Here is a 15,561-nt window from a genome sequence, read left to right as displayed (position 1 = left end):
CAGAGGTGCATATATCTTTTTAAATTGTAGATTTTTCCAGATATATGCCAAGGATTGGGATTGTTGAGTCATATAGAAGCTCTATTTTTAGTTTGTTGAGGAGCCCACTTACTCCATAGTGGCTAAACCAATTTACATTCTCATCAAAAGTGTAGGAGGGTTCCCTTTTCTCTGCACCCTCTCCTGCATTTATTATTTGTAGACTTTTTAATGATGGCCATTCTGATCAATCATTGCAGTTTTGATTTGCATTTCTCTAATAATTAGTGATGATGAATATCTTTCAAGGTGCTTGTTGGCCATCTGTATGCCTTATTTGGAGAAGTGTCTATTTATGACCCCATCTAACTTGGCAGCCTCTCTGCTCAGCTGAAGCTGGACTTTGATCCTCAGAAATCATCTAGCCCAGAAAGGATTTTAGAACCCTTAGAGCAACCACTTTAGTCCTGCAGAATATCACAGGATTTTTGTAGAGGTGCATATTTGTGAAACAGATGGTGTGGATGGATGTGGGTACAAGTGTGATAGGGAAGCCTGTAGAAATAGATCAAATGGGGTCTATGGCATTGGTGTGGGGCTGTGAGGGAGGGCACGCTTCCGGTTTATCATATTACTGGGTGGAGTTCCCAAGCCTTTTGCTCCTTCTATCATCCAGATTCTTCCCCGGCCCCATTGTTTCATGGTTATTCTATAGATACACACACACTCTACTTTCTTTTTTCATCTTTTACAGAAAGTGTGAAACTCTAGGTTGCTGTTAAGATCACTAGGAGAATGTCAGCTTGTTCCTCTAGGGTTGTCCAGCCCACGATATAATCTTTAAAGGCATGCACATGACAAGCAGCTGGCCACTAGTGAATGCTGTCATATGCTGCTGCTGCGGTGCTGCTCAGTCCTGTCCAACTCTTTGAGACTCCATGGACTGTGGCCCACCAGGCTCCACTGTCCATGGAATTTCCCAGATAATAATACTGGAGTGGGTTGCCATTTCCTATTCCAAGGGATCTTCCCAGCCCAGGGATCGAACCTGCATCTCTTGCATTGGCAGGCAGATTCTTTACTGCAGTGCCACATGGGAAACCCACTGTCATGTGAAAAAATTTAAAAAATCGTTCTGAAAGCTACCACATACCACCATCCACCAGAACTGCTCTCAGGATACGTCAAAGAATCAGGACCAGGTGGGTCCCTGTTTTTGTCCCTCCAAGGAGATGGGAGCAGACAAGTCAGAAAAGTAAATGTTGCTTAGATAATTAGATTTGATTCCCATCTCAGTTTACCACCTAACAGTGGGCAGGACTTTTGGCAAGGCCCACTTGCCTGGTCTGACTCAGTTTTTTTACTCTAAAAATGGAACTAATAATACCTAAGAGGGCTCCCGGAGGGTTAATGAGAAGATGCAGGTCAGCTCCTGGCACAAGAAAACTGCTGATCTGCCAGTTCTGCATATGGAGGGGGGATTCTGTTTCCATGACAATTTCAAGGCCTCCCCATCTCCGGTCCTTATTGCCACACACGTGCTCTGAGGGAGGAAGGCAGCCGAAAGCAGCAAAAACTGCTGTTCAGAGAGGACTGCAAAGCCATGTATCAGCGCCCAGCTCATGTTTATGAAGAATGGCATTTATAGCTGAGCATTTGCCAGCGTAGCACACTTCAATAACACAAAACAAATCACACAAAAATACCAGCACACACCCACCCCTTAAAAAAGTATTTACCATTAATTTTATGAGAAGTTGACTGAACTGTTGAAAGAATGTTGAAATGAAAAGCCACTTCTGAAACATCTCTCCATGCCTAGAAACATTCTGGTATATTATTAGCAGTATTCTTTTTAATCTGGAGGCTCTTTGCCGCCCCCGCCTGCGTGACTGAATGAGGAAATACTCCAGCGCAATGAGCAGGAATATTGCTGGTTATCTCCTTGGTGAACATTTGTCAATTCCAAATGAATCATCGCTTTGGAATATCAAGAAATGCCATTTACTTATTAGACCCAACAGAATTCTACTCAGTGAACGAATTATTTGACAAAATGTGCCAATTAAGTAGAAAGATTTTTTCCAGAGTCTGGGTATACCCGTTTTTTTTTTTTAAGTTATGATTGAAAAAATGAATTTGCCTCCTTGTTTTTAAATGCTGCATAGTAAACAGAGTTTTATTTTCAGCCTGATCAGTGTGACCAGACATAAGTGGTGTTGTTTTTCTGAATAATGACCAAATTCACATAGTCCAGTGTAAGTGTATTTTGGTGTGTGTCTACACATGTATGTGTATATATTAAACTATAAATATCAATTACATATACACAAAACATTGTTAAATACTTCGTGCTATAAATATTTAAAATTTTCTCTCTGTATAATTTGATTACTGTACAACCCCTAAAAATTAAGTGATTAATGAAAAGATGCTCAACATCACTAATTATTAGAGAAATACAAATCAAAACTACAAATGAGGTGTCACCTCACACTAGCAGAATGACCATCATCAAAAAGTCCACAAATAATAAACGCTGGAGAGGGTAGAGAAAGGGAACCCTCCTACACTGTTGGTGAAAATGTAACTTGGTACAACCATTATGGAGAACAGTATGGATATTTCTTTAAAAAATAGAGCTACCATACAATCCAGCAATCCCAATCCTGGGCATATATCTGGCAAAAACTGTGATTCATAAAGATATATGAGCCCCAAATTTCATAGCAACACTGTTTACAGTAGGCAAGACATGGAAGCAAATGTCCATTAACTGAGGAGTAGATAAAGAAGATATGGTAATATACAATGGAATATTATGCAGCTATGAAAAAGAATAAAATCATGCCATTCGCAGCAACATGGATGGACCTAGAGATTATCATACTAAGTGACGTAAGTCAGACAAAGACAAATACCATATGATATCACATGTGCAGTATATAAAACAAATGATACCAATGAACTTATTTGAAGTGAAGTGAAAGTTGCTCAGTCATGTCCAACTCTTTGCGACCCACCCCCCCTCCTCACTATACAGTCCGTGGAATTCTCCAGGCCAGAATACTGGAATGGGTAGCCTTTCCCTTCTCCAGAGGATCTTCCCAACCCAGGGATCAAACCCAGGTCTCTCACATTGCAGGCAGATTCTTTACCAGCTGAGCCACAAGGGAAGCCTGAGGATATAGAGTGGGTAGCCCATTCCTTCTCCAGCGTATCTTCCTGACCCAGGAATCAAACTGGGGTCTCCTGCATTGCAGGTGGATTCTTTACCAACTGAGCTATCAGAGAAGCCCAATGAACTTATCTACAAAACCAAAATAGAGTCATAGAGGTAGAAAACAAACTTATGGTTACCAGGATGGGAAAGTGAGGGAGAGATAAATTGAGAGATTTAGACTGACATATACATGCCACTATATATAAAATAGATAACAATAAGGATTACTATATAGCATAGGAAACTCTACTCAATACTCTATAATGACTTATATGGGAAAATGATTTTTAAAAAGAGTAGATATATGTATTTTATAACTGATACACTTTGCTATAAGCAGAAACCAATACAGCATTTTAAATCAACTATACTCTGACTATAGCTATGAAGGGTTGCTGTCTTCCCTCATAGCCTCCTGCAATGCAGGAGACCCTGGTTCAATTCTTGGGTTGGGAAGATCCACTGGAGAAGGGACAGGCTACCCACTCCAGTATTCTTGGGCTTCCATGGGGTTGCAAAGAGTTGGACACAACTTTCACTCACATACTCTGATAAAATTTTTTTGAAAAAGTTATTGAGGATCATTCAGTGACAAGGAGAGATAGTAAAATAAAGAGGTGGAAAGGGTTATAAAATATAAGAGTATGATCCCAGCCTTGTAAAATTACACACATGCACACACACACGGGAAAAATACATAAGCAAACATTAGGATACATAACAATGTGTGACCAGTGGTTGTATCGCAGTATTTGGATTACAGGTGATTTTATTTTCTTTAGGTGTTTTTTTTTTTATTTTATTTGTTAGATATGTCTTTTTTATATAATTAGACAAATCCTACAACAAATGTTACTTTTAGGAACTGAAATAGAAACCCCAGTCTTTTCTATGGCTGCAGGTCAGTGAGCCACTTTGCCTCCCTGGTTTTGTGGCTGAGACCTCATGGTTTCGTTGACTGGCCTGGCAGGGGCGGAGGGGCAATGCCTCCAGCAAAGTAGCAGAGTTCCTTCAGGCTGCCTTGTCCAACAAAGGTCTGACCACCCTTGGGCATCATACCTAAAGATAAAAAAGTGTAAAGTGATGTTTGAAGCCACAGAAGCCTCTCAAAGGCCCCCATGTTTGGCTGATACTCTGTTGTCACCGCGTTGAAATTCTTACTAATTTTGGAACAGAACCCTGAACTTTGACTTTTCCTGGGGCCCAGAAAATGATGTAGTTGGTCCTGCCTGAAACTCTGACTTCTCAAGAGCAGAATCTGAGTTTATAAAAGAAAAACAAAAAGAGCAAAACAACAGCTTAATTTTGCACCACTTCACATGTCTGGTTTGTAAGAACACCCCCTAGGTTGAGTGTCCTTGGAGCACTGTATTTCCTCCATAGCATTTCACAGTATTTTTGTTTATTAAAAACAAATAGTAAACAACCTGCCCAACACTGGAGGCTGATGGTGGCTGACATTCAGCTTATGGACCAATTTCTTCTCCTCCTCTAGTTATGTGGTTCCTCTAGAGTGTGGCTGTGGGGGGATATGGGGATACATGTGTTGTCAGACTGTTCCACTCTCCATTTTTCTGGACCCCATGCCCTTCAGATTTGTATCCCATCACATTTTTTTTAAGTGATTTTACTCAGCTCCAAACAGCATCACCAATAAAATCCCCTTGCTTTATTAGCTTCGTGTGCTCTCTAAAAGAAAAAAAAAAAAACAAACTGAAATGCTTGCCCTGCATTCTGAATTACTTTTAAGGAGACTAAACATTTAAAATGCAAGACATACAACAGGCTTATTCTTGACTTCATCTTTTGCAAGAAAGAGAAAACCATTCTCATATTTTGGGGCTTGCAAAAGATTGAGAATGCATTTCCAGTATTTTTATTGACTCTAGTAACAGCCTGCAGCGTGCAGCCTATGGCATTCGTCGCCCTCTGCTGCTGGGGTCATGGGGTCTGCAGCCTCCGCCCCCACCCCTCCCACCCTCCTCCCACTCAGCTCCCACCCCGCATTCTTCAAGGAGCGCGGGCGGGTCACATCCGCGTGGGCTCTCCAGCTCCGGAGCGCTGGCCTTACCACAGCATGCCCTGATTAGTCTTGCTCCCGCTCGACCCTGTCTCAGCGATGGCTTCTCTTATTACAAAGTATCATCCTGCTTCAGCTGTTGAAACCTGGTCATTTCGCACCTGCTTCGATGAATTCGGAGTGACTTGTGTTTTTGATGAGCTGCTCACTTCATAAATTCACCCCTCTCCAGTTATCAGCACTCGCTCACCACTCAGTCCCGCTCAGCCTTCTTGGGCAGCACCGGGAGGAGGCCACATTTAAGCCTCTGTTCACATTAAGATTCCCAAGTAATGATTTTAAGTAAGCCTGAAACCTTGAAGCAGCATAATTGACGGAGGATCATAATTGGATCCACAGCCTGACCTGAGGGGCAACGGCCTTACTGTCAGGCTCCAAGCCCTAGACAGCTGGCTGGAGCAAAGAAAATGCAGACATGAACTGTTTTCTAAAATTAAAGTAGAAATCTAGCTCAACTTCTCACCCCACCCCCACCCCACACCCCATCCTCCCACCCCCATTTGAGGGGAATTTTTTGTTTTTGTTTTCCTATCATGAAATCACTCCCTGTGTTCTTTTTTCCCCTCAAAGATTTTTCAACACCACAAATTACTGGAAATACGAAAATGCCAGGAGCTCTGGGGTACTTCTGGTATTTTAGGGTCAGCTCAGACCAGGAAATAGTTCAAGTTTGGTAGAGGAACCTGATCTTGGGAGGTTTCCAGGTGAGAGAGTTTTGGCATCCCAGCCCCAGCTAGTCTTACTGAGGACAAAGCTATCTTCCTCCCTTTATCTCTTGGCTGAAAAAGAATTTTCGCTCAGGTAAGATCGGGCATCACCTCATTTCTAGATTCTCTAGAGCAGCGCTGTAAATCTGTGGAATCTGATTATGGGTGTGTGTACTCATGGGTGGGTGTCTGAGTGAGGGTGTGTATATGTGCATGCACACACTTAACAGAAATTGAGTGTGAGAATCTTCCAAGCAATAAACTCAGTAGGTTTATACTTATGACCCTGTGCTCAGTCATGTCCGACTCTTTGTGACCCCATAGACTGTAACCCACCAGGCTCCTCTGACCGTGGGATTCTCCAAGCAAGAATACTGGAGTGGGTTGCCATTTCCTTCTCCAGGGGATCTTCCCAGGGACTGAACCTGGGTCTCCTGCATTGCAGGCAGTCTCCTGCATTTCAGGTGGATTCTTTACCAACTGAGCCATCAGGGAAGCCCACTTCTGACCCTGGTGGGGAATTCAAATGGTGATCAGCCACTCTGGGCTTCTACTGACTGACAAGCCCAGTACTTAGGAGTCTGAGAATTCCTTTCTTGCTCCTCGTGTCTCCTTGGAATATGCCAGGTGCAGGAAAAACTCAGTCCTGATGTCTCTCCTCCCCAGTAAGCTCTTAGCAGGGACCAGCTTCACAAACCATGGGGAACATTAGTGCCCAGCCCATCTGTGCTTTTCCCCAGCTCTGTGCCCTCACCTGCCAGTGGATCAAGGAACCCACTCCTTGGTAATGCCCACAGTTGTCACCTGGGATCAGCCTCATTGATTTCAATCCAGACTTCCTCTGCCTTCTGACCCTGCCCACTTAGCAGCTCACATCAGCCCTTTGCGGAGTTGACCTCCGAGCTTCATGGATGTCCGCAGGTGGGATTTTAGCTCATATTCACCTCACAGGGTCCTCCTGCCTTGGGCCAGCCCTTTGGATTCAGAACCCACCCTTGGCTGCAGCTGCTGGGATGGGATTTTGGCCACTTGTGTGGGATTCGGAGAGAGAAGTTATGTTTCTTCTCCAGTGTGAGGAATGGCTGTTCTCTTCTCATTGCTGCTGCCACCCTGACAGCTATAGGCTCTGGGACCTTCTGCTGCTAAGAGCTGCCTAGCTGCCTTCCGCCCCTGAACACAGCCCTAGAAAGTCCACTTTGCCAGGAGCAGCTCCCTAGTCATCACCGTGCCCACAGTCAGTGGGGAGGTGCACTCTGGAGCAGTGGTCGTGGCTCACTGGCTGCGACTCTTCTGCCCGCTGCAGCTGCTACCAGTCTCCAGATCCCCTCTCTTTCGGGGACTGGGAGGTAAATCCCAGAGACATGCCCACATGCTGCTCCTCCAGAGGTGTCTGTGCTGCTCCACACATACTTCAGGTTGGATAGGAGAAGTTGTCAGATGTTAGGTTGGCCACCTGATGTGAAGAACTGACTCATTTGAAAAGACCCTGATGCTGGGAAAGATTGAAGGCAGGAGAAGGGGACGACAGAGGATGAGATGGCTGGATGGCATCACCGACTCAATGGACATGAGTTTAAGTGAACTCTGGGAGTTGGTGATGGACAGGGAGGTCTGGTGTGCTGCAGTCCATGGGGGTCTCAGAGAGCTGGACACAACTGAGTGACTGAACTGAGGGTACAACAGACTCACCTGAAGAGCCCAGTTGGGAGAACTACTCTGTTAGTTCTTTCCTGCATCTCAAGTCTTCTCTTGGCCACTCAACCCAGGTCCTGGGTCTCACATCGTGGATCTTCCACTTCTACTTACCAAGAGAACCACAATCCAAGTCTTCTTGAAGGGTCTGAGCTCAAGGTGAAGGACACAATAGTCCCAAACCTTAAATTCAGGATGGTGTGTACACCCTGTGTGTGTGTGTTAGTTACTCAACTGTGTCCAAATCTTTGTGACCCCATGGACTGTAGCCCACCAGGCTTCTCTGTCCATGGGATTTTACAGCCAAGAATACTGGAGTGAGTTGCCATTTCCTTCTCAATGGGATCTTCCCAAACCAGGGATGGAACTTGGATCTCCCACATTGTAGGCAGATTCTTCATGGTCTTAGCCACCAGGAAAGCCTGTGTACACCCTGACCCGCCTCAAATCAGCGAAGGGTCTTGCCTCTAAGATTCTCCTTTGTAAGAGAACTGCTGCCTGTGCCCTTGGTTGCTAGGCTATATTTTCCCATTCAGCCCTACTACTACCTTAGATGGTGTGTGTGCACATCTAAGGTAGTAGAGCTCTGTTGCTCGGTTGTGTCAGACTCTTTGTGACCCCATGGACTGTAGCCCGCCAGGTTGCTCTGTCCATGGAATTCTCCAGACAAGAATAATAGAGCCATTTCTTCCTCCAGGGGCTCCTCCCCACCTAGGGATTGAACCCATGTCTCCTCTATTGGCAAGTGGATTCTTTACCACTAAGCCAGCTGGGGTATGTGTGTATAAAAACAACTTCTGTGGCTTGTGGCCCTGAGCTCTTCTACTCTTTTCTCCAGAACCAAATTCAGACACATCCTTCGGGTTTGATAGCAGAGATTCTCAAATGATACGGTGCACCAGACTCCCCTCTTCTCTTGTTAGAAGTGCGTGTTCCTGTATTCCACTTCTAGAGATTCCGGTGTGATATCCTGGGAGTGGAGTGGGGCATATGATAAGCAGCAAAGCCACCTCTCCTTCCAGGTGATTCTGATGCAGGTGGCTCACAGACATCACAGACATTTTGAGAAATGATGCTTTACAGTATTAGATTACATCCTTGATTTAAAAATATAAATGCCAGGCAGTACCAGTATTACAAATCAAAATACTTAGTAGTGATTATAGTATGAGTTTGTGAGTTAACTGCAGTTTTGGAGAAGTCTGAACCTCTTTTTTGGCTGAATAATCTCCTCTTCTTTGCACTTGGATCTTGGAGCTATGGAGCCCCAGAGATAAGGAGACCAAAAGCTATTAAATGATTAAAATCTAACTATATCAATGAAGTTAAAAGATGTCATCACATCATACAAAAGTAAGAAGCTTTTCTACAGTTATCTTTGGGGTGGTCTGATTGGAGTGTACAAAATAGGTACTTTGGGAGTCGTCAAAGAAATACCATCAAAGAGATGGACAGTCATCTTCTAGAGCACCAAGACTACGATGAAGAGCCAGCTAGGAGAGACATGCCATTTGTATTAAGACAACATATACAACACAGGCAACGACCAGTGTGGGCAAGGATGTGGAGAAACCAGAACCCTCACACACCACTGGTGGGGATATAAACTGGTAAAGGAAAATGGTAGCAGGTCCTCAATGTTAATCACAGAGTTATTATATAACAAAGTAACTTGACTCCTGGGTGTCTCCACAAATAAATGAAAAAATATGTTTACACAAGGCTTTGTATGTGATTGTTCAGAGTAGTAGTATTTATATAGCCCCCAAATTGAAGCAACCCAACTATTCATGAAGTGATAAATGGATGAACAAAATATGATACAGTGTGGAATATTATTCAGTAGTGAAAAAGGAATGAAGTACTGATACATGCTGCAGTACGGAAGATCCTTAAAAGAATTATGCTACTTAAGCAGGTCACAGAAGACCATATATTGAATAGGCAGCTCTACAAAGACAGAGATCCAGAGAATAGATTGCAGTTGCTTAGGGCTGGGGTGGGAAGGACTGGAGAGTGATTGTTAATAGGCTTGAGATTTCTTTTGCGGATGATGAAAATCTTCTAACATTAGGTTATGTTGAAGGTTGTGCTGATTGTTGCACAATTCTGGACATTCTAAAAACCACTGTACCTGTTAAATGGGTGGATTTTACCATGTGTAAATTATATCTCATTAAAGTTACTTTAAAAAAACACTCTGGAAAGAGGAAATGAATAGTTATTTCAATTGTAAGCCCATAATAAAAAAAAAAATCACATGAGCAGACCTTCTAAACTGGATATCATGACTGAGATACAACTGTGTCACTTGGTCCAGAATTTTCATTTATTGATGGTTAAAGCAAGCAATGCCGAGTTCACAGCTGGTCTAGGAGAGTAAGTTATCCAGTGACAGGCTTCCTGAACTGAGAGGCTCAATGTCCCTGAGTGATGGGCCCTGGGCCCCAGAGGGTAAGAACCACTGCAGTTCAAGCACACACACTCGAGAGCTGAATTTCAGCAGTCCTGTGCAGAGCTTAGAGTGTTCTGCCTTTGATCCGTTAGTTAAATCTGGCCCAGGCAGCAAGCCATGATCCAAAGAAGATCTTTGTAAAAGTTACATTACTTGTATAAAAACCTTTTCATTTTGAAAAATTGCTCCAAGTCCACCTGCACTTGTAACTTTAGTTGGGCCATTTGGCCGGAAGATGGATGGAATTTTTCAACATGACCATTTTAAAGCTTGAAAGATAAACTTATTTTTGGTTCTACCTCAAATATTCCACTTGTTGCTAAGATTCTGCCAATAAAAGTTGAGTTTCACCCTGAGAATTATTTACACTATCTTCTATACTTCACTCTGGATGTTGTCATAACTTTAGAAATGGAACCTCTAATTCAGCAACTTTGAGTTGTAACATCCTATATTTGTTCAATCTCATTAAATCTCCCTATTCCTCTTTGAAGAACCTGGATATGAGTCTGAATTCTAAGCATTAACCCTGTCACAAAACTGTGTTTAGAAAATAATAAATAAAAATTAAATAGGGCTGGATGGGACTTGAGGGAAGCCTTGCTTGGTTCAACCCATTCATTCTGTAGATCAGACAGATCTCCTTTAGAAGGTTATAACCAATTCACAAAACTAGTTATTTCAAGCCTTGTTTAGTTCATCTTTAAAATGGGATGGATAATGTTGACCCATCATTGTTATTGCTTCACTCATGGAATTGTTGTAAGGATAAAGTAAGATCATTTACATAGATGTGTTTTGAATAAACTTTAAAAGAGCTAAATAAATGGTGTTTTTCATAAACACATGCATGCTCAAATTCATTTTACTCTGGGATGGTTCTTGTCTCTTGAGAAAGTCTGAGACCCTGGGAGTGGGGAGGTGGTGGTGCTCACATCACCAGAGTAGGTACCCATTGCTCTTGTCTGATAAACATTGGCTGATGAGGACAGGGGAGTTAAGTCAGTTTCTCATGTCTAGGGGGGAGGCTGCATTTAACAGGCTGTTTCCATGTACATTTTAAATATTCATCAACTCTGTAATTTTTCACCAAGATCAGTTTATAAGAGCTGGAGCAATGAAGGCAAAATTTTAACATGATTTCTGAAGTAGGAAGAAGAAGGCATAAAGTGAATCTAGCTGCCATGTTCCCAGGGTGAGTTAGCCTGACCCAACTACAAAAAAGGGTTTGCCTTGTGGCAAAGAGTTGGTGCCAGAAAATGAAATTGGAAAACTTGAAATAAATGTAAAGTGATTTGGATACAGGAAGATGGGACAATTTAGACTTCTTGGCTTTAATTTGAATTGATGGAATGTCTCTGAAGGTTGTATTATGCTATGGTAGCAGGTACAGATTTCCAAGCCAGTGTAATCATGAGAACTGAGCTAAGTGGGGTGATGTGTCTTAGGAGAGCAATCAGGTTGAAGAACTCCAGAAATACACAAGGAAACTCCCAGGTGCAAGATACTTGAAGTGCATAAAAACTTGAATGAAGCTAAAACTGCATAGGAATGCACAACTCTTTATATCTCCTTAGGAAAAGCCTGATGCTCTGTCATGCTCAGTGAAGCTACTTTGCCTTAGAGGACCAAAGAAGACTGAATTGCAACTTTTTTCTAGGTAAGAAATGCATTTGTTCTGGTAGATTTTCTGCAAAGTTGAGTGAAGTTGAGAATTAGACTGTTACCTTTATACTAAAGCCGACAACTGAAAATGTTTCCCTTTGAGTTCAAGTGAAGAAAAAGTTTGGAAGCACCTGACTGGTCCTTACTCCCCATCTCTGACAACCCCTCCTGCCACCATCCATCAGGGATCCAATGGCATGTCTTTATTGTGTGACCTCTCCTTCATTGTTAAAGCTGATTAGACCAATGTGGGACACCCAACCCAGGGTGAACCAATCAAATCTTCTTTTTGCAGAATCTAGAATTAGGATTCTAAAGTGCTGGACAGAGTCAGCTGAACTTTTGAGCCAGACTTCTGCCCGGGTCTCAGGCAGAAGCAGAGAAAGCTGGTCTGCAGAAAAGGAAAAACCAGATCGATGCAGACAAAAGCAGAAACGAGATCACGTGGCCCCAGAGAGATGGAGAAACTGACTTTGTTTCTGACAGCTTTACAGTTTCTGGTCTAATTCCTTGTAAGGCTCAACAACACTTCCTGTCCTAAGGTACATAAATTTGCTTAAGCTAGTTTCAACAGGTTTATGTTATTTTCTTTTCTTCCTATTATTTTCAGTCTAATAAGCCTTCACCAAGATCTTGGAAGTTTGTAGATGAGAAAAGACTGGATGGTTCTCTTTTACTGTAAAACAGCCTTCTTGATCCCTAAAATAATTTTTCTTGCATGTTTTGGCTTAGAAAATCTTAAACTATAGCATATTTTAAAAATGTCATATGAATATCCTTCACATTATTACATACAAATGCCACTTAAGCCAGGGAAGATGTGATACTTAAATTTCAGCCTAGTAGGGGCTCACTAAATATTTATTGAATGAATGAATCTTTGACAGATATTTACTAAGCCCTATCCCAATACTGAGCTAAATCACATGCTAATCCTATATTTCCAAAATTAATGATTAATGTTCTTGGAAAATTGTTGTGCTTTCATCAAAACATAAATGAAACATTTTTATGGATTTTCTAGAACACATGGCCTACATATGTCATGCATTTATATTTGCATTATTTCCATAGAAGAGATTTATTGTCTCATAATAGCAATTAGGAGAGGAAAAATAGTGTTGGGCCTTTGAAGACATAGTTTATAGAAAGAACCAGCAGTTGAATTTTCTGTATGGGAAAAATTTAATTCAGAATTTATTCATTTCTAGTACTGATATATGCCGTAGACACCTAAACGTAAGGTTAAAAGTACTTACCCTCAGTGTAGAGTTAGACCTGGAATCAAATCCCATTAGGTATCTGGGGAGATATTTAATTTAATGCTTCTCTAAATTGTATGACATTGTTTTCAAAAGTACCTTGAAATTGTTTGTGAACAGTATCTCTGCTGCCCAGGAGGAAGAAAAACATTGATTTCTACTCGTTATTTTTTCATTAATGAGTGACCCCACATGAGGTTGATTTATAAGGGTCCTTAGGGACACAGGTGGGGTTCATTAACCTCAGTTGACCTTCAAACTGATAGAATCCAGTCATTTGATAGAATAAATGGTGGTCTCTGCTTATTCCCACTTTAGTGACACAGACTTTTGGCCTAGAAACTTTCTAAAAGTTTGTTTGGCAAGAGACATTTCCTGAAATTTTCAACTACAGTTGCCCTTTTTTCAGCCACCAATTAAAAATGAAGTAATTCCTACTCTGTGATTTTATAAGGATTGGTGTTGGGTGTTTTCTAATGCTGTAGGCCCTTTGAAGGTTTTCTCATGCCTGAATTTATATAAAAAATATGTGATTTTTATTAGCAATATATTTCTGTTATATAGAATTGAATTTAAACAATAACCTAAGTAGTGAGAGTAATAAGTTATTTTAAAGATGTGAAGGAAAATCAAAAATTTTTTTGTTTTTCTCTAAAATACAGAATTATATTTTCATGTGGTTCAACATATTTCTAGAGAAATAGGTCTGTATTTATCATTAGTCAAGGCAGGAAAGCTGTTTATGGGAAAGCAGAGATGTTTATTTTGTGCTCTCTGTAACAGGAAATGTTTTCAGCTACAACTAACACCCCCCACACCCCCCAAACTGTGGTTTATGCAAACTAGGAGTTTCATTTTTCTCACATTTCCAAAAGTCCAGAAGTAAGTGGTTAATGGCTTTGGCTCAATGCTTTAAAGATACCAAGATGAGATATCTGGAAAGATCTGGGGGTATAAAGATGTAAATGCTGCAGGTGTCTCCTCCTTAAGGCTCACCTGTCAGACTTCTGCTCTCACCCCCTGTGCTAGAACTCTGCAAAAGGTGCTGGGAAGTGTGGATTTTTAGTTGGGAGCATTATACCTCCCAACAAAATAAAGGTTTGTGAGGAAAAGGGGCAGTGACCAGCAGGTCTGCTCCAGTATCACGCCAAAGTCAAGGTAAACAGGAAGTGTCCTAAATATCCCTGGAAATTGACAACTCATCATGGATGAACAGTCCTGTGTGTATTTAGAACTTGCTGGAATCGAATTCTACTGTCAACCAATTCACTTTTAAGGAAAGAGTCAACAATTCTAGACATAAATTAAAAGCAGTTGTTTTCAAGTTAGTCTTTCTGGGGATGATAAGGAAGAGCACAGTTGGCAGCCACTCTCCAAACTTCACTGTGTCCGTGGTCCGCACCTGATTCCTAGAGAGCAACCTTGGAATCGTTACTACTTGGAGAGACTTCCATCTGCCACTGTGCTCCTCATCCCCCCACAGACATACGTATATGGGCTCAAACCTTTCTACAAATGAACTCCACCCCCCTCCCCACCCCCATGTGTGCCAGACTCTGTCCTTGAGCCCCTTGGTGTTTCAAGTTTTGATTCTTCTCAAAAGTTCAGGATATACATCACTTTGTGGTTAGACTGAAGCAGGAATTTAAATCCTACCTACTCAGGGGTGGATTAGTTTCCAATGTTTCTCAAAATTTGGTTCAGTGACCACCTGAATCAAAGCACTTAGGGTGTTGATTAAAAATAAGATCCAGATCTCTGCAGGGAGAGTTGAGGCAGTCTGCTAGGATAGTGTGAGCCCCAGAAGGACAGGATTCTCTGTTTTCCCTCCACTGCTGTATCCCCCACTATCTAGCACAGTGCCTGTCGTGAGGTTGGCACTCAGCACATATCTGTTGGAGACGGGTAAACACTCATAATGTTTCCTATGTACTGGGCACTGTTTTAAGGACTTTTTATGTCCTTATAAAGGATACATTTAATCCATGTAAAAACCCTATGAGATAGGAACTGTTCTTATCTGCATGGAACAGATAAGGAAACTGAAGCACAAAAAAATGAAATGACTTGCCCAAGGTCTCTGTTTGTAGGTGGTGGAGCTGAGGTTTGAACTCAAGCTATCTGAATAGAATTAATGATTGACAAGGAACCTAAAAATACTGGGTTGGATGGTTTAAAAAAAAGAAATTACAAAAAAATATAGAGATTTGTGACAGTCTCCGAATGCATCCTGGAGAAGGAAATGGCAACCCACTCCAGTATTCTGCCTGGAGAATCCTATAGACAGAGGAGCCTGGTGGGGTACAGGCCATGGGGTCACAAAGAGTCAGACACGACTGAGTGACTGACATTTTCACTTTCAAAGAAAAGAAGAGTGAGGAGACTTGCCTCTTTTGGTTGTCTTTAGTGTGATTATACAAGAATATATATACATGCACAAGAATGAGGCTTTCCAGGTGGCACTACTAGTAAAGAACCTGCCTGCCAATGCAGGAGAC

At 41.9% G+C, this 15,561-nt stretch overlaps 1 long non-coding RNA gene across 1 annotated transcript in view; it reads left to right on the top strand.

The window, feature by feature from the left end:
* LOC113879183 overlaps positions 1–15,561 on the top strand; it is a 116,081-nt gene that overhangs the window by 75,823 nt on the left and 24,697 nt on the right. Inside the window, exon 2 of the long non-coding RNA XR_003507229.1 lies at positions 11,714–11,796. This is a non-coding gene — a long non-coding RNA (uncharacterized LOC113879183). The remainder of the gene's footprint in view (positions 1–11,713; positions 11,797–15,561) is intronic.

The sequence above is a fragment of the Bos indicus x Bos taurus genome, chromosome 20, assembly GCF_003369695.1.
Source record: "Bos indicus x Bos taurus breed Angus x Brahman F1 hybrid chromosome 20, Bos_hybrid_MaternalHap_v2.0, whole genome shotgun sequence".
In the NCBI taxonomy this organism is placed as follows: Eukaryota; Metazoa; Chordata; class Mammalia; order Artiodactyla; family Bovidae; genus Bos; species Bos indicus x Bos taurus.
Note: the sequence above shows the minus strand (reverse complement) of the source record. Positions and strands in the feature narration are given on the sequence as shown.